Here is a 19,150-nt window from a genome sequence, read left to right as displayed (position 1 = left end):
TATGAATAGTCCATGGTTTATTTATCTATTCCCCACATTGACGGACATTTAAGTTGTTCCCAGGTTTATGCAATGTGTAAACCTTCCTTCAAAAGAAATATTTTGCAGAACCTCAACATAAAAAGCAGATAAAAGCAGAATTACTTCGTTTGAGTTGAGGAAGGGGCTGTCGCAAGGGCCTTGGATGGGGTTCTACTGCCAGGAAGGCAGCAAATATTCCTGGGGCTTCCCCCAGGCAGTAGGTAGGCGAGAAGGCAAGAGGAGACAAGACAGAAAGGATGGTATTTTAAAAACAAAATGAGTGAAAGTCATTGCTTACAAGCCCTCTCAAAAGAGCTAGGAAATATTATGCTACATACATATAGATGCTTAAATGCACACTTGTGCATGTATACTTATAGTTACATCTATATCTATCTGTAACCATCAGTTCAAGTCAATACCTCCAATTCCAACATAATAGGTCAGGTTTCTTTCTAGCCTGGGACCCCGGTTCCCATCGACCTCAATATATTTATGGGTTTGCTCAGCCCCTGGATGTAAACAAGACTTCAACCACGCCAACCCTGTCCTTGGCCCTGTGGCCTCCTTGATCCCGCTGTCTTCTTAGCCCCTGGCCAAGCTGTCACTTCTAAGAGCAGGGAAGGAAAGGAAGTGGGGGAAAGGAGAAGGAGGGAGAAAAGAGACAAAGGAGAATCTCCGAGTCTCTCTTAAACTGCTCCAGTCAAGCTGAATCTCCCATCGTTCCTCCAAAACTGCTTTGATCAAAGTCACCCATGGTCCCCAGGCTGCTAACCCTAATGGTTAATTCTTAGTCCTCATTTTATTTGCTCTAAAAGTCATGATAGATACAATCGATTACGGTCTCTTCTGGAAACACTTTCTTCACTTGGCTTTGCCTGGTCGATTACGGTCTCTTCTGGAAACACTTTCTTCACTTGGCTTTGCCTGGTCCCCCTCCCACCTCACTGGCTGCTGCTTTTCTGTATCCTTTGCTGGCCCCTCCTCAAATCCCCATCTATTCAACCTGGGAACCCCAGGCCTCAGCCCTTGGTCCTCTTCATAGACCTTCACTTGGTAATCTCATTCAGTCTCATGACTTTAAATATCTGGGATTTCCTTAGCGGTCCAGTGGTTAAGAATGCCTTCCAGTACAGGGAACACTGTTTCGATCCCTGGACGGGGTACTAGGACCCAACACGCTGCAGAGCAACCAAGCCCGTGCTCCCCAGCTACTGGGCTCACACACTCTGGAGCCCGTGTGCCACAACCGGAGTGTCTGTGTGCTGCAATGAAAGATCTGGCATGATTCGGTGAAGATCCCTCAACCCAATGCAGCTGAATAAATAAAAACAACAGTAAGTAAGTATCATCCTGATGTCTCCCAAGTCCTATCTCTACGCAGGACCTCTCCTCCAGATCTCTAGATCTGTATTAATTTCTTGCAGCTGTCATAACAAATTACCACCAACTGGTTATTCTTACAACTCTGGAGGCTAGAAGTTCAAGATCAAAGGGTTGGCAGGGCTGTTTCCTTCTGGGGCACCTGAGGGAGAACATGTTTCCTGCCTCCCTCCTAGCTTCCGGTGGTTGGTGGTTGCCAGCACCCTGGCATTCCTTGGCTTGCCGATGTATCACTCTGATCCCAGTGTCCATCTTCCCCTGTGTCCTCACATCACCTTCACTATCTGTGTTCCTCTGCATCCAAATTTCTATCTTCTTATAGCACACCAGTCGTTGGATTAAAGGCTCCATCCACATTCCAATCCATCATGATTTTATCTCAACTCAATTATATCTGCCAAGACCCTGTTTCCAAATAAGGTCACATTCACAGTTCCCGGGTAAACATGAATTTAGGGGAGGGAAACATTATTCAATCCTGTACAAGATACCACTCAAAATCTCACTAAGGGATGCCTCAATGCATTTCGAACTTAAGATGTCCAACCTGAGCCCCAATCTCCCCTTTCTGCCCCCAAACCTGCTTCTTCTTTAGCCTTCTCCATCTCAGTAAGTGACTACTTCATCCTTTCAGTCACGCTGGCTAAAACCCTCTGAGTCATCTGTGATTCTTCTTTCTTTCACACCCCACATTTAATCCAATAGGAAACCCCGCTTGCTCTACTTCTAACGTGTCTAGAATCTGACCCTTTCTCACCACCTCCCCCACCATCACCCTGGTCCAAGCCTCCATCATCTCTCACCTGAACCAGCTGTAATGACCTTTTCATGAGTCTCCCAGCTTTCAGTATTACTCCCTTTGGCCCATGCTCCCCACACTAGCCAGAGAGATCCACTTGAAACACAAGTCAGGTCATGTCACTCCGCTGTGACACTCTCCAATGTTAGGATGCCAGATAAAACATGGGATGCCCAGTGACATCTGAACTCCAGGTAAACAGAAAGTAACTTTTATTAGAAGTATGTTTCATGCACTATGTGGAACATACTTACAATAGAAAAAGAAAGAAAGAAAAAGCTGTTCATTATCTGAATTCACAGTTTAAATTTTTACTATTATTATTTTTTACTTTGTTTGACTGCCCCAGGTCTTAGCTGCAGCACCTGATATCTTCACTGTAGCGTGAGGGCTCTTAGTTGCAGCATGCAGGATCTGGTTCCCTGCCCAGGGATCAAACCCAGTCCCCTTGTATTGGGAGCAAGGAGTCTTAACCACTGGACCATCAGGGGAAGTCCCCTGAAGTTCACATTTAACCAGATATCCTGTATTTTTATTTGGTAAATTAAATGGTCATATTCCCATTGGTCCCATCTCATTCAGAGAAATACCCAGAGTCCCTATACTGGCCTACAAGGGCCCTACATAACCTGACCACACCACCTCACTTCCCATCTTCCTACTTTCCTCCTTTCTCACCCACTGAAGCCACACTGGACTCCTTACCAAACCTGATAAACCCCAATTTTACCCCCACCTCAGGATTTTTGCCTGGTACATACTTCCTCTGAATATTTACATGGCTTGCTCCTCACTTCCCTGAAATCTTTGTTCAATGGCCTCTCAGTACAGCCTTTTCTGACCACTCCAATGATTCACTTCCCCCAGATCACCTATGCCCTGTCCTGCTTTACTTTCCCCCAGAGCCCTTATCATCAGCTGATATATTTTACTTGTTTATTATCTATCCCCTAGATTAGAATGGCAGCTTCAAGAGGGCAGAGATATTTGTTCTCCTCACTGTTCTATATATAGAGCCTGAACAGGGCCTGGCCCACAGGAGGAGCTCAATTAATATTTGTTCAATGAATGGCTTTCAGTTTCTTCATCTGTAAAATGAAAATACTTTCCTAAGTTATGGAGCTTTTTATGACAATCAGATGAGTTTAAAAAGAAAAAGTAAAGTGGTGCTTAATAAATGTCCCCTGCACCCCCTACCCTCGTCTAGGTTCGCTGCCAGTTCAGGAATTCTATAAAACAGGGGGCCACAGGACTTCCCTGGTGGTCCAGTGGCTAAAACTCCACGTTCCCAATGCAGGGGCCCCAAATTCATTCCCTGATCAGGGAACTGGATCCCACATGCTGCAACTAAGGGTTTGCATGCTGCAATGCAGAGTTCATCACCTCAACTAAGACCTAGCAGTCAAATCAAAACAAACAAACAGGGGTCGCCAACCTCCAGGATCTAATGCCTGATGATCTGAGGTGGAGCTGATATAATAATAACAGAAATAAAGTGCACAATAAATGTACTGCTCTTGAATCAACCTGAAACCATCCCCTCCTGATGTGTGGAAAAACTGTCTTCCATGAAACCAGTCGCTGGTGCCAAAAAGGTTGGGGACCACTGCATAAAAGATCTAAGTTCTGACCACTGCGCTGGAGTCGCTGCTGTCCTCCTAGTGGCCACCGCTGGAATTACAGGCACCATGCCCTGGAAGGCCTAACCTGTCATTAGGGACCAAGCTCTGCAAATCCCCTTTATAGGTTAGCAAACATGCCCAGAACTCTTGATCAAGGCTCCCAGAAACAGGGCAGCCAGCAAGTGTCTCAGACCCCTCGCACATCCCCAGGCCCACATATACCTGCGGCAGGCTCCCACTTTCCCCAGCACCTGCCTCTGCTCTTTCGCGGGTCAGGTTTTTAATTCCGTCTCGCCGTCTGCCTTTGCCTTCATTATCCTCTGCCTGCCGTGGAGGGGTTAGTTAAAGTGTCGGAGCGATGTCATTTACAGCCTCCTGTTGCTAAGCAACGGACCCAGGTGAGCCCTTGAACTTGTTTCTCAGCTGCTGAAATGTATCTGGTAGAGTGATGGGGGCCCGAGTTGAAGTATTTCATCACTGGGATGAGTTGCTGGCCTGGTGGCCCTGTCCCTCTTGAGCCTGGACAGGACTGACCCAGGCCTCAGGGCCCTACTGCCCTCAGTTCAGTTCAGTTCAGTTGCTCAGTCGTGTCTGACTCTGCAACACCATGGACTGTAGCACGCCAGGCTTCCCTGTCCGTCATCAACTCCCAGAGCTTGCTCAAACTCATGTCCATCGAGTCAGTGATGCCATCCAACCATCTCATCCTCTGTTGTCCCCTTCTCCCCCCGCCTTCAATCTTTCCCAGCATCAGTGTCTTTTCCAATAAATCAGTTCTTCGCATCAGATGGCCAAAGTATTGGAGCTTCAGCTTCAGCATCAGTCCTTCCAATGAATATTCAGGACTGATTTCCTTTAGGATTGCCTGGTTGGATCTCCTTGCAGTCCAAGGGACTCACAAGAGTCTTCTCCAACACCACAGTTCAAAAGCATCAATTCTACAGCACTCAGCTTCCTATTGCCCTCAGCCTCCCCTAATTAACCAGCGCTGCTCAGGGACTCCTGGGTGTCCAGCCCCAGGGTACCCATTCCCAGTAGAAATAAACCAGACATGGCCCTACCTTGGAGGACACCCCTGGCTCAGTGCAAAGACAGGGCCTCCCAAGGAGGCCACTGCAATCTGGGCTTACAAGTGAGTCAGATTCACTCTGCCTGCCAAGGATGCTCCAGAGAAAGTGACTGAACCTCAAAGGATGAACAGGAGTTGGCCTGGGACAGCTGAAGGAAGAAGACTTTCCAGGACAGGGCACGGGCTGTGCAAATGCCTAGAAGCAGGAAAAGCCCTGGCTCCTTTGGACAGCGTCTTCTGCCCGAGTGGTGGCGACACTGGCAGAGTCTGCACTCAGCCTGCACACTCGCTCTGGGTAACTTCAGCTGCATCCCTGCTTCTTTCTGGACCTTGCTTTACACCCCTCAGGATGCAGGGGGTGCGGATTAGATGAACTCAGAGTTTTGCAAAGTACTATGTGCATGCTGCTGGGGGTATATACTAGGTTTTGGCAGGGGGGCTGTTTCAGGGTTAAACCTTTATTTGAATAGTTTTGAACTTACTTTAAAAAATAATATTATGTCTCTCTCTTTTAAAAAATATTATTTGTTTTTTCTATTTTTCGCTGTGCTGGGTCTTCACTGCTGCCTGGGTTTTCTCTCGTTGCAGTGAGCAGGGGGGCTACTCTTCCTTGCGGTGTGCGGGCTTCGCAGTGCGGTGGCTTCTCTTGTTGCGGAGCACAGGCTCTAGGCAGTTGCAGCACACGGGCTCGGTAGTTGTGGCGTGCAGGCTCCCGGGCAGGCGGGCTTAGTCGCTCTGTGGCACGTGGAATCTTCCCAGACCAGGGATCGAATCTGTTCCCCCTGTACTGGCAGGTGGATTCTTATCCACTATACCATCAGGGAAGTCATGAACTTACTTTAAATAGGATGAGAAAGGTACGCAACTGATGTATCAAATAAGTGATGTGACATAGTCCCTTAAAATACTTTAATTTACGTTTTTGACTTGCCAATTATTTTAAAGAACAATATTAACTAATAGTACAGGTGTGATCTGGAGATGTCCATGATTTCAGAAAAACTAAAGCAGTCTTCCAATCCAATATACACAAGGACCAATACTGCCCAGAGCTCTCAGTCACTCCTAAGCCACAGTGCCTGGGGCACTCCAGGTGAGATTATCACCTTTTTTTTTCACAGATGGGTCACTCAGGCCCAGGGAGGTTACTGAGCAAGACTGTGGCCTTGAGAACTGGGCTCTGAAGCTGTGCCCATCCTCCACCACACTGACATCACTCATCTGTATCTCCCAGCTCTCACCCCAGCATAGGTGTAAACTGAATTTTCACCAAAAGCATCCGGGAGCCCACCTGTAAAGTCAGACAAACTGAAGACAGCCCACCACGAGATGCTGGGCCAGTTGTTTCCCCATCTCTGGACCTTGGTTTTGCCATCTGTACAATGGGAGTGTGCCCAGTGAGATGGGGTAAGGGTTGGGGTCTTTTCCATCTACATGTTCGTGGAGTCAGAGTTTCTGAGAGCCCCTGAATGTTCTGGAAATTAGGAGAGAGGATCAGTGAGAAAAGCAGAAAGCTGCAGCATCTCAGCCCACCTAACCGTGCTAGTGGCTCTGAAATGTAAAGGCTGGGATGCTTCCCAGCATCACTTTGGGAGAGACTCCTCCATTGTTCTGGGCCATCTGGCTTGCTTGAGCCTGATCTCTGCGGTCTTCTGAGGACACCTTTTACTCCCTGCTGCCAGATGTGGGTACCTGCCTGATAGGGTGACCAACCATCTACTTTTCCTGGGATGGAGTGGTTCCTGAATCGCGAGACTTTAACACAAGGATGGTCCCAGACAAAGATGGATGAGTTTTCTCCCTGCGCCCTTGTGCCAGGCCTTGTGCTGTGAGCTTTACTTTCATCTCCCAGAATCCTTGACACAACCCAGAAGGGCAGGGCTCATTGTTACTATTATTTTCTCATTTTCCAAATGAAAAGAATAGAGGCTCAGAGAGGAAATGACTTGCCAGGGTCAGCAGTGCCAGTGGTAGAGCTGATTTTCAAATCCAGGTCTGGGTATCTGAGGTACAGATGCTTGACACGAATCTTTTCAGTGGCCCAAGAGTCTCAGCATTGGACGAGCCAGGGGGAAGTCAGAGAGGAGGCGGATGGCTCGGAATCAATATTGAGGCCCTCTCTGGTGTTTTCTGTGTCCAAAATGACACTGTCCTCTTTTCCATGAAGGTCAGAGACTTGGACTATGGTTCCAACTCCATACCTAACTTGAATAACCTTGAACAAATCACTTGCTTCTCTGGGCCTCAGTTTTTCTAACTAGAAACTGGAAACATTATCTGGGATTCCCTTGAAGACTATATGAAAGAGGCTTAGAAGTCATCAGATTGAGTCACCTCTTCATTTGACAGATGAGGGAAATTGAGGCCCAAGGAGAGAAAAAACTAAATTCTTCTGATTGCACTTGCCTATGGTAGTAGAGAATATCAACACTCAAAGAGAAGTGGGGTCAACATGAAGAGAAATACACAGAGAGGAAAGGAGGAAGATACGGAGAAGATAAGGGGAGGAGGTGGAGAAGGAGAGAAAGAGACAGAGAGAGAGAGACAGAGAGAAACTCAGAGAAGAAATGAGTAAGAATTTGCAGCTGGCCTTATTCGGTTTCTGGATCTAGCCATGCCTGAAGTCCACTTGGGCATCCAAGTGATTGAGCCAATAAAGTCCCTCTTTTACTTAAGCCAGCTTGAGATGTGCTTCTCCCACTTACAACCCAGAGAGTCCTAAGTCATTTACACCAGTTCCTTTATCCTTCCTTTCAGGGATCTGGGGATATGTGTATTGAGTAATTAATTCATTCATCCATTCAACAAACATTTATTAGCACCCACTACGTAATAGGTACCGTGCAAGGGGCACAGTGTGGATACAGCGATAAACAAGATACACGGGAGGCCTCAAAGGACTCACAATCCAGTTGGAGAGGCAGATAGGAAAATAAATTAGTGCACTGAAGTGTGATGGAAGTCGCAGAGAGATACTGCATGCGAGAGAGGTGAGGCACCGCGGGGAAAGTGGGGGTGCCCAAGCAGGCAGACTAAGAGATAGAAAGATGGCCTGCCCCTGGGAAACGATGTTAAATGGTTGGGGGGCGGGGGCAGGTGGAGAAGAGTAGAGAGGCAGAGGGTGGAGGAGGAGTTTGAGTGCAGAGCTGCAGTTGATTTGAACATGGACCAGGGCCTCCTCTGCTACTGAAGTCCCGTTCATGAGCGGGCAGCTGCTGTGGGCAACTGGAGCCCAGTCCTGCTGGGGACGCTCGAGAGCACGTGCCTAACAGCCTGCAGAACTGTCCTGAGGTGATGGAAAGGGGTTTGTAGAATGAGGAGGCTGGAATCCTGCCCTCATTTTTTTGACCTGTCTGCCCCTGTGGGCTCAACATGCCCCCACAGGCCAGAGATACCCTTGATGTGTCCAAGGTCTGGCTACAGATGCCCCCTGGGGCAGGTTGATGGTGAGGCAGGGAATCAAGAGCATCTGTCTCCATCACTCGCCAACTGTGTGACTTTAGCCCTTCTGTGCCTTGGTTTTCTGATCTGTAAAACGGGGCTGATAATGGTACCTGCTGCACAGAAATCGTGAGGATGTAAAATGCTTAGCACAGGGCCTCGGAAGTGGCCCTGACAATAGTTATCATCTTTAGGGAACTGTGAATAGCTCAAAAGGATGGAGAGGGAGGTGTGGGGGAAGCAAGAAATGAAAGGGGAGGACAAAACAGGGATGGAACAGGAAGGGCCTTGACCATCAGCACAGGTGGTGAAGTCTGAACCAGAGATGAGGAGGGGAAGGAGCAGGACCTGGAGACACACATGGCAGAAGGAGGTCAGGACGGTTCCCTGAGCATAACCTAGGTCGTGTGTTCATTCACATTCATCCATGAAGAATGGCTACACAGCTCCTCTGTACTAAGCACTCTCCTGGAAGGTGAGTCCCATCCTGCAAAGATCTCTTAGTGCGGGCAGGGAGATAATATTTGAGCAGAAATAATAAGCTGGGTAAAAGCCATGAGAACAGCCATTAGAATGGGACACATGGAGCCAAGGGAGCTTGGGGGAAGGAAGTGTCACTTCCGGAAGGAGAGGTTAGAAGATGCTTCTTGCAGGGAGGTGGGGTGGTAAATAGGATATGGACCTTATGGGAAGGACAGAGATTTGGACAAATGACGTGAGCAAAGGCTCAGCCTATGCAAGGGCAGAGAGGTGGGATTTTACAGGGAGTGCTGAAGAAGGGGCACGTGGGTCACAGAGCCTCGTTCGGGAATCCTCTTTGGAATCAAGAATCCTCTTGTTATGCCCAATTCATGACTCCATTTGAGTTTAAAAGTTTGATAGCACATGATGTTGTGAGGCGGTGAGGGAATAGCTCCTCTCCCCTCCACATGTAGGCAGTGAACACTGCATAAATCCTATCGGGTGGGTGGGTTGGTTTCCTGGAAGGGGATGAGGATTCCTGTGCACATGAGTTATGACAGGAATGCTCCCTGGGAAGACTGGGAAGGGTGTGGGGGAAGCAAGATAGGGAAGGGAGGAAGCCAAGCAAGATATATGTATCAGTTAGCTGTTGCTGCATAACAGATTCCCCCAAATTAGAATCTAAAACCACCAACATTTATTATCTCATGGTGTCTATGAGTCAGGAATCCAGGAATGCCTTAGCTAGATGGGGTCTCTTAAGGTCTCTCAGGGTCTCTCAAGAGGATGCAGTCAAGGTCTTGGCCAGGGCTGCAGGCTTCTCAAGGTTGGACTGAGAGAGGATCCACTTCTAAACTCATTCCTGTAAGTGCTGACAGGCCTTAGGTCCTCCCTGGATGCTGGCCAGGGAGCATCAGCTCCTGGCACATGGACCACTCTGTAAGGTTTCTTAGAACAGGGCAGAATAAGAAATCTGAAAGAGAGAGGGGACAAAAGAGAGTTCCCAAAACAGAAGCCTCAGTCTTCTTATAGCCTACTCTTGGAAGCGATGTCACATCACAGTCTAGATTCAAAAGGTGGGGATGACTACCAGGAGGTGAGCATCCTGGGGCCATCTTGGAGGCTGCCTGCCACAGTGAGATTTTAGGCAAAGTTCCAGCCTCAACCTGGTCCCACGGGGAGTTCTGGAGTATAAATTACACATCAGAGTTTGTCTAGCCTCGAGACACGAGAACTGGGCTTTCATTCTCCTGGGCCAGTCATTGATAGTCCCCCTAGGCAGGACTTATATTCAGACATTTCAGCTGTTTTATGGGCAAAGCAGCTCCAATAGCCTATGGACAGGCTGCTGAAGAAGGTGAACTATCAGGAGCAAAGCACAGAACACCCGCACACTTACAGCAAACCCAAGGAGATCACAGTGGAGCGTCAATAGTGTTCCCTACAGGGGCATCATTTGGAAACATTTATCAACGTAAAGAAGGTCTTTCCATGGGACTTCCTTAGTGGTCCAGGGACTAAGGCTCTGTGCTCGAAATGCAGGGGGTCCGGGTTTGATCCCTAATCAGGAAACTAGATCCTACATGCCGCAACAAAAGATTCCACATGTTGAAATGAAGATCAAAGATCCTGCATGGTGTGACTAAAACCCAGTGTAGCCAAATAAACAAATATTTAAAAAAAGAACATCTGTCCCCTTTAACTATCAATCTCATTTCTCCTATACACACACTGAAAAAACAGCCAAAATATTTTCTAGTAGTATCTGGTTAAATAATGGTCCATTTACACACTGGATTATTATATAGCTGTTATAAGAATTAATCTCCCAAACACATCGTTAACTGAAAAAAGCAGGGTGTAAGATATTGACTGCGTTGGAGAGAAAGGAATTACTTGTACATATCCATACTTGCGAGGCTTCCCAGGTGGCATTAGTGGTAAAGAACCCACCTACTAATGCAAGAGACATAAGACATGGATTAGATCCCTGGGTCAGGAAGATTCTCTGGAGGAGGAAATGGCAACCCACTCCAGTAGAATCCCAAGGACAGAATCCCTGGAGAATCTCATGGACAGAGGAGCCTGGCGGGCTACATAGGGTCCATTTCCTCATCAAATGGTTTACGATGATCCCTGCCTCGCTGGGTCTTCGTGACAACTCAAAGAGACAATCCAGGTAAAGCCAGCCTTGGGCCATGATCAGTGCTCTGTCCATGGATACCCTTGTTATTATTAGTTATTCTGAGGGCAGTGGGGAGTCCTGGGGGAGATTCCAGCACCCGTGGGAGTCATGGGATTGGATTTGCTCCTTAGAGCTCTGGGGTGGCTAGGGGGAGGATGACCTGGATGGAGCCAGACAGGAACAGGCTAGTGCGGGCAGGTAATTTACAAAGCTGTCAAGTTCAGATCTTTCACACTTTTAGCCAATGGCTATTATAAAATTTCTAGAGTGAAATATAAAATACAATCTAATCTTCAGAGTAAATTATAAAACACGAAGCAGAAAGAAATCAGATAGATGATACAATCTCGTTGAACCAGAGCAGACATGTCCCAGTGATGATGCTGGGTTGGGTGAAAACCACTTCTGACAGATCCTCAGAGCATCAGGGTCAAGTGACTGGAAGACATACACATACATGTGGCTTCCAGGGATTTGGGTTTCCAGGTTCACTTGCTTTTGTTTGGAAACTAGTTTAAAAATTATTATAAAAGTATTAAAGGCACACATTTAAATATTCAGTTATTACCAGTGATACAGATTGTCTGTCTCTTACCCCAGGCTCCCAGTCTTTCCTCTCACTTGATAATAATTTATTGTTTATTTTACCTAAAAATTTCCATCTCTTTGCAAGTATGGATATGTGTGCTAAGTCACTCAGTTGTGTCCGACTCTCTGCGACCCCATGAAGTGTAACCCACCAGGCTCCTCTGTCCCTGGGATTCTCCAAGCAAGAATACTGGAGTGGGTTGCCATGCCTTCCTCCAACCACCTGACATGTGAGATCGTAATTCCTCAACCAGGGATGGGACCAGCATCCCCTGCATCTGAAGCTCTGAGCCTGAACCACCAGGGAAGTCCTACCTGGTACATTTGGTACCCTTTCCTCCCCATGCCGGCCTTCTGCACTGAGGCTCCAACTCTGTCAGCTCCTTGTCCCTCTCCAAACAAGAGTCCTGCTGGGCAGCAGATGAGAAATCACCTCCGCAGGGGTGGCTTCGGTATCAACATGCCTCCATCTCAGGAGGATGTGAGCCCAAACAAGCAAGTTGTAGTGACCTGCACAATATGGGACCCCAGTTCATCAGGCCTTTTCTTCCCACCTCTCCTGGAGAGGTGGTCTTCCTTTGCCCCTTAACACACACACACACACACACACACACACACACACACACCACTCCCACTGTGTTCTCACCCCTCAGACTTCAGCTGTAATGTCCCTTCTACAGAAAGGCCCCCTTACGCCCTTTGATCACCATGTGAATAATTTCTGCAGGTAAGGCCTCTCCCAGCACCTCTGTTTGTAATAATAAATATTAGTTGGTAGGTTTGTCTCCCACTGGTATTTAGCGTCCAGAAGATGGGACCATGTCTTCGGATTTCAACTTTTTCAGTGCGCAAAACACATAAGGCACTCAATAAAAGTCTTGAGTGAATGAAGGAATGAGTGAGTGAGTGAGTGTTTGAGATAGAGGCTGGAATAGGGGAAATTATTTGACATGCGCCCCCAGCTGCTGGATGAGGCAAAGATAGATTCTGGGCTATTTCTCCTGCCCCTCCCTCCCTAGGAGAGCAGGGATCAGGGAGGGGATTCAACCTGGGTTGGGGGCTCCCTGTCCCCACTGCTCCCCTGCCTGAAATCTCCCGTCCCGTTGAAATCAGACAGCCCAGGAATCCTCAGGATACCGATCGGCGGTAGTTCAGCATCTCCCCTCCACCGGGAACGGAGGGGCGGGGCCCCGCGCCACCCCCTCACCCCAACACTGGGCCCAGCAAGGGGAGGGAGAGCGCGCAGCCCCCGCGCCCACCGCTGCAGCAATTTGCAGCCCGACCTCAATTAGCCCGGTGCCTACGCGCGCCAATTACCGCGTCAATCACTGTGCCCGAGGCAGCGGAGGGGGAAGAGGGAGGGGAGAGGGCCCGGCTGGAGCAGCCCGGGCGCCCTGGACCGGCTGAAACCGGTCCAGGCTCCCGGGGAAGCAGTTGCTGAGTCCCCATCCCCTCCCAGCCCAGCTCAGAGCTCGGGTGACCTCTCTCATCCCTGTTTTGGACCCCTCCCAGATGGAGATGGGAAGAGGCTCCCCCTCCCAGACCCCACCCACCTCCCCAGGCCCCACTCCGCGCGCTCTCTCTGCCAGCTTCAGTTTCCCCATCCTCTAGACTGTAAGCTTCGTGAAACAGAACCAGTATGTTGCCTGTCTTGCACCCCCTAGACACTCGGTAGCAAATATATAGTGACATAAATAAAAGAGCAAATCTGTTATATGGAAATCAAAATACTACCACAGAAGACAGTTGTGCGGGTAAAGCAAGATGTCTAGAAAATTATGGAGAATTGGCACACCTCAAATGCTCGAGGAGTGCTGTCACCATCTCCATCCATTTAGTCAAACAACATCTGAAGGCACCGCCTTGGTGCCAGGCTCTGGGCTGGGTGCCGGGTGAGGATCCAGCCGGGAGGCCGGCCCGGCGTACACAGGAGCTCAGAGTCGGGTAGTTTTGACTAGATGGTTAAGGTTTGTCTTCTCCGCAGAATGGCTCATTTTTTTAAGCCCCAAAGCTCTTTTAGGCTTTGGGGAAAGAAAAAAATGAGGTGGAGACACAGAAGGCGAAGAGAAGACTAAACAGCTGAGTAAGAGAGCACAAAGGCGGGGAAGCCACGCCAGCCCCCTCCTTGAAGGACTTCCTGCCCCACAGAGAGGACAGACATGGGGTCCCCTAGTTTAGCGACCCCAGCACTCTTTTCCAGCCTACCTTCTTCGGGTGCTCTTGGAGGAACACTTCCCCCTTCACCCCTCTGCTCCTGGAGGGGTTGAAGTAGTCACCAGCCGCTCTAGCAGTGACTCAGGCTGGCCAATCAAAAGTCCTTCGTTAGCATAGCCAGAGTGATTGGTCCAAGGATGATCATGTGACCCCAGCAAAGCCAATCAGAGTTTGCCCTGGGATTGCCTATAAAAACCGTGGGTTGTTCCCTCTCCGCTAGTGTTGCTGAAATGGAGACTTGAATCTGAGGTTGTTGGTAGCTATTTTATCGGCCATAGAAGAAACTTTTTGCTTCAGTGAAGCCACGGCAGGGAAGGATGGGGAGAAAAAGAGACACCCTGTTCCAATTCCTGGTTCCACTGGTTAGGGGAATATGGGTCTTTTATTAAGTTACATGAGCCAACAAATTGAATCTTGCTCAAGCTAGTTGAAGTTGAGTTTCTGTCCATTGCAACCAGAGGTCTTTCATTTTCCAAAATCTCAACCATGGACATGCCTAATTAGTCTAATTTTTTAATATAGGTAGATGCTCTTAGAAGTACTCAAGTATAAGGGTGATGTCCGTTGGTTTCTTTTCTAGTCATTTGCACTTTACGTCATTTATACAAGGACAAGTGTTGCTTTTGTGATAAGGCAAAAAGCAGAAAAAATTATTTAAGAACAAATAACTCACTTATGATAGAGAAACATAATAATGAGCAAAAGAAGCCAGACACAGAACTTCGTGTTGTATGATTCAATTTGTGTGAAGTTCAAGAACAAGCAGACTGTCTATGGTAGTAGAAATGGAAAAAGTTGTTACCTGGTTAGTCTAGCACAAGGGAGACCTCTGGGGTAATGGAAACATTATCTCAATCTAGGTAGTGGTGGTGGTTGTTCTTGTTCAATCACTAAGTTGTCTCTGAATCTTTGCAACCCCATGGACTGTGGCACGCTAGACTCCTCTGTCTATCATTATCTCCTGGAGTTTGCTCACATTCATGTAGTGATAAACATATGTAAAAGTCACTGAGATTTACACTTCCAGACTTGTGTGTTTTATTGGGTGTATGTTAGACCTCAATAAAAATTTTTTAATAGAAAAGTAACATATTGGATTTGCCCGGAAGTCTAGTGGTTAAGAATCTGCACTTTCACTTCAGGGGGCACAGGTTCCATTCCTGGTTGAGGAACGGTGACCCCACCTGCCCAGTGGCATGGGCAAAAAAAACAAAAACAAAAAAAAAGGAAAGTAACACATTTGAATTTCTGGGTACAGCTCTACAAGCCCCCTTCATTTAGCCCATGATCCCACATGAATTTTATATGAAAAATAAGAAGTCTTTTCTTATTGGGATTCTGAAACACAGTAACTTAAAATTACAAAAGTTAAACATTAAACTAATTAAAGACAAGATCATGGGGACCCCAACCTTCTTTCACTGCCTCTGAAAAGTCTTTTCTTCCTGACTGAGCCCTCTGGGTATTCTCACCACCCCCAGTTACTATCTCAGAATAAGATGTGAATCAAGAGGCTGGTAGATTCAACAGAACTGTATCCTCTCAGAACAAAGAACAGTCTGACATTTGGAACAGAAAAGCCTTGCTTTCCCAGCAACTTTGCAAAAGTGATTTCTTGTATTAATGGGCGGAATCTTCTCCTGGATTGATCCCCCTTTTCACAGGACTAATTATAGATTTATTAATATTTATGGACCTCTCGTCACAGCCAATAGCTCTTGTTTGAGAACATTAAGCCTTATCTCACTGCCTCCAGGAAGGGGCATTTGACGCCAGCCCTAATTGGGTGACCCGCAATCAAGATAGAAGGGAAAAAATGACAATAGCTTGCCTGTTGCCATATATTAAAATACCATCCGCCCAGCTTAATGATTATCTTTAGAATTAATAATCTTGCTATCCCAGGTTTGGGGCCTAATAGTGGGAAATCGTATTAAATACTTTGCTAAGAGCAATCAGCTTTTTGATAAGGCTAATGGCCCTGCCCCTGGCTGTTTTTCATTGCTGAGCTCTCTGTTTCCCTTCTCCAGCAGAAGGCCATTTTGTCCATATCACTTGTCATCTAACATCAGCATCACCTGGTGGGGTTCCTGCTCCATCTCTTGCCCCCATCCAATCCATCTTAGGTGCTGCAGTGAGATTTATCTGTGGAAGATGTGGCTCTGACCCCACCATGCCCCTACTCTATAAACTTTCATGGCTCCCCATTGCCTGCCATATGAACTGCATGAACAGACATCTGATAACTTTCTGCAATCCAGCCCCAATTGCTCCATCCTCTATTCCCTTTAAAGACTCTTAAATATTTCAGTTCAGTTCACTTCAGCCACTCAGTCATGTCTGACTCCGTGCGACCCCATGAATCACAGCAAGACAGGCCTCCCTGTCCATCACCAACTCCCGGAGTTTATGCAAACTCATGCCCATCGAGTCGGTGATGCCATCCAGCCATCTCATCCTGTGCCGTCCCCTTCTCCTCCTGCCCCCACCTCCCAGCATCAGGGTCTTTTCCAATGAGTCAACTCTTCGCATGAGAGAGTTGGACAATTACTTCTTTATTCCCAGGACATATGCCTGATGTCAGAGACATAACACCTGGGACTGAGATTTGAGGCAAAACATGGATTGGGGATTTGGAAAACCTAGAGTCAGATCCTAGTGCTACCACTTTCTAGTTTGATCTTGTGTAAAGCGCTCAACCACTTCAAGCCTCAGTTGCCACATCTGTAGAATGGGAATGAATTGTTGTCTACCTCATATGGCTTGTTATAAGGATTGCATGTGATAAAGCAGGCCAAGGGCCTAGCTCAGGGTCTGGCATACTTCCAGAACAGGTGTGCAGTTAATGCTTGTACCCATCCTTTTTCTAATTCTGCAAATTCCATCTCTCTACCTGGTGAATGAAAGAGTGTGGGGCTTCAGAGTGTAAGTAACTGGGAATTTAAATTCAGGCTTGAGTGATCTTGGCAAATGTCTTAGTCTCTCTAAGCCTCAGTTTCTTCATCCATGAAATGGGTATGATATCCTAACTAATTATCACTATTATGAGCCTTAAGTAACATAATACAAGCAAAACACAATATTACTGGCGCAGAGCACATGTTTGATAAACATTAATTACATTGTCATTACACTCCCAGACATGAAAACACTAGTCAAAGGCCTTCTCATCTAGGAAGCCCTCCCACATCTCACCTTTTTATGACTCTGTTTTGTACTGTTTGGTACTTTCCACACATTTGGATGTCTCTATATTTCCCCTCTGCCACCTCTTAACTGGACTGAGTGCTCAGGGACCAAACCAAGCCGAGTTCTGCACTCTCTCCCAAGACCCTTGAGGCCTCGCATGAAGTTTGGCACAGAGTAGGTGCTCAAATGTTGACGCAAGAATGACAGTAATTATAGCTAATTAATGCTGAGTCTCACTATGTGTCAGGCACTGTGATGGGTACTTTAAAGCAATGAATTCTTGTAGCAGTTAATTTTTAACATTCATAGTAATTAACAAGTCGTTCACTCCTAGAGCAACTAATAGCAATTTATTCTTACAAGCAAACTCTGTATTCTATTACTATCTCCAGTTTATAGGGCAGGAAACTGAGGTGTGAAGAGGTCATACAGTTAGGAAGTGAAGGGCTGAGGGGTCAAGTGCACCCTGAGAGCTGCTCTGAGTCCTCATCCACCAACAGTAGGGAGCTAGAGTTGCCAGTATTTCCTAAGCTTTTCTCAGATAATCCCAGTAGGCAGAGCTGTGGGTTTCTTTTCCTAAGGTGGATAGCAGTGCTTGCACTATGCCCATCTCTAAGTGAGGCCCTCCCCAACATTATCTCCTTATATTGAGCACTGTTATCTTCATGTTATAATAGTAGCAACTGAGGCTCAGAGAGGTGAAGCTGTTCACCTGAGGTCACACAGCTGGTAACTGGAGGAGCTAGGATTTGAACTGGCGTCCAGGGGGCGCCAGTCTCCTTCACAATTGGTAGGCTCAATTAGAAGCATGAGGTTTTTCCCTCCAATTTTTCCTGGACCTCAGCCCTGTCTTGATCTCTATGCCTCTGTCCTGGAATCCTGACACCCTGCTCTGTGGTCTGCAGGCCCTACTCTTGAGAGTTAGGAGGGCTCTAGGGCCCTTCTCTTCGCCTTCTCCTCCCCACTAACTGGTGGTCTCATTTTAACACCAACAGAGTTGCTTCCAGGGGTCCCTATGCTGCCTGGCCTCTGGTCCTTGTCCTTTTTGGCTATGGGCAGCTGAGCCCACCTGGTCTCCCTCTTCAAGCCTCAAACACTGGGATCGGGATGTTAGAGGCAGGAGCCCAACTTGTCCTTCCTGGGAACTTCTTCCAGGCAGAAGAGGGAAGTCAAAGCCTTGAAGGCAGAGGGAGTGGGAGTGGGAAACATAGGGAGACCTAACATTAACGCTTCCTCCAAAAAGAGATGAGTAGGGGCTGTCAGTGGCAGAGGCCAGAGTCAAAGCCAGTGAGGTCAGTCCTTTGGGGGCAGGGGTGAGCTCTGTGATTCCAGACGAGGTGCAGGAACTGGGGCTCACCCTCCCATGTAGAGGGGACAAAGAGCAGTGAAGTGAAGAGTACCCAGACTCCAAGAATAGCTGCTCTGTGTCACCTTTTCCCTCCCTCCCAGGAGCCATCACCAGGACAGTGATTAGGAGCTGCCGACAGGTGCCAGGCAGACTGCTTGCTATCACCGGCGAGGCTCCTGACAGCCGCTCCAGCTGCCTCCCGTCAGAGAACACACATCTAGGACCAGCCTGATGAGGCTGTCTCCAGACAGGTGGCCGCGGAGAGAGAGAAGCGGAGACAGGTGGCTATTACAGCGCACACCCTGGCCACCCCCCACGCCACCCAACCAGTGGTTCCTAATCACCAGAGGGCCTTGGGGGGCCTTTCTCGAGCTCCTTTGACCTCGCCAGCACATGCATGTGTACAAGCACACCCTTAAATAGGAGTAAGAGTCCATTCACGCACCATATGACAGACACCTACCTTTGCCCAGACACAGGTATGCAGAGCCAGCAGTGGAAGCGTCTGCACTGGAGTGTAAGTGTGTACAAACATGAATATGTGCACACACACAGACATCACACCTGTTCTCAAAGAGAAAAGCTGCCATAGGTGCACACATGCCCTCATTCATGCCTTGATTCCTATGCACTCATGAACACGAACATGTGTGCACTGTATTCACACATGTACACTCAGAGTCTAAATCTGGCTTCTCTACAAAAAAGATGCTAGGATAGGGATTTGAATACAAGTAGTGGACTTGGGGTGGCAGGAAGCACAGGGCGGAAGACAAGAGACAAGGAGGGTATGTTAATGAACAATTTGCCCATGGAGGTCCCTGGGGCT

General features: G+C 47.8%; 1 long non-coding RNA gene across 2 annotated transcripts in view; it reads right to left on the bottom strand.

The window, feature by feature from the left end:
• LOC110136425 (uncharacterized) overlaps positions 1-13,845 on the bottom strand; it is a 70,281-nt gene extending 56,436 nt beyond the window's left edge. Inside the window, exon 1 of one of the 2 annotated variants that reach the window (XR_011489271.1) lies at positions 13,776-13,845. This is a non-coding gene — a long non-coding RNA (uncharacterized lncRNA). Of the gene's footprint in view, positions 1-13,123; positions 13,195-13,775 lie in introns of those variants that run through there. The other variant, XR_011489272.1, reaches the window with a different exon arrangement.
• Positions 13,846-19,150: the final 5,305 nt, after the last annotated feature.

This window comes from Odocoileus virginianus, chromosome 9, assembly GCF_023699985.2.
Source record: "Odocoileus virginianus isolate 20LAN1187 ecotype Illinois chromosome 9, Ovbor_1.2, whole genome shotgun sequence".
Taxonomy (NCBI): Eukaryota; Metazoa; Chordata; class Mammalia; order Artiodactyla; family Cervidae; genus Odocoileus; species Odocoileus virginianus.
The sequence above is the reverse complement of the archived record's forward strand: the minus strand, read 5'-3'. Positions and strand labels throughout refer to the sequence as shown.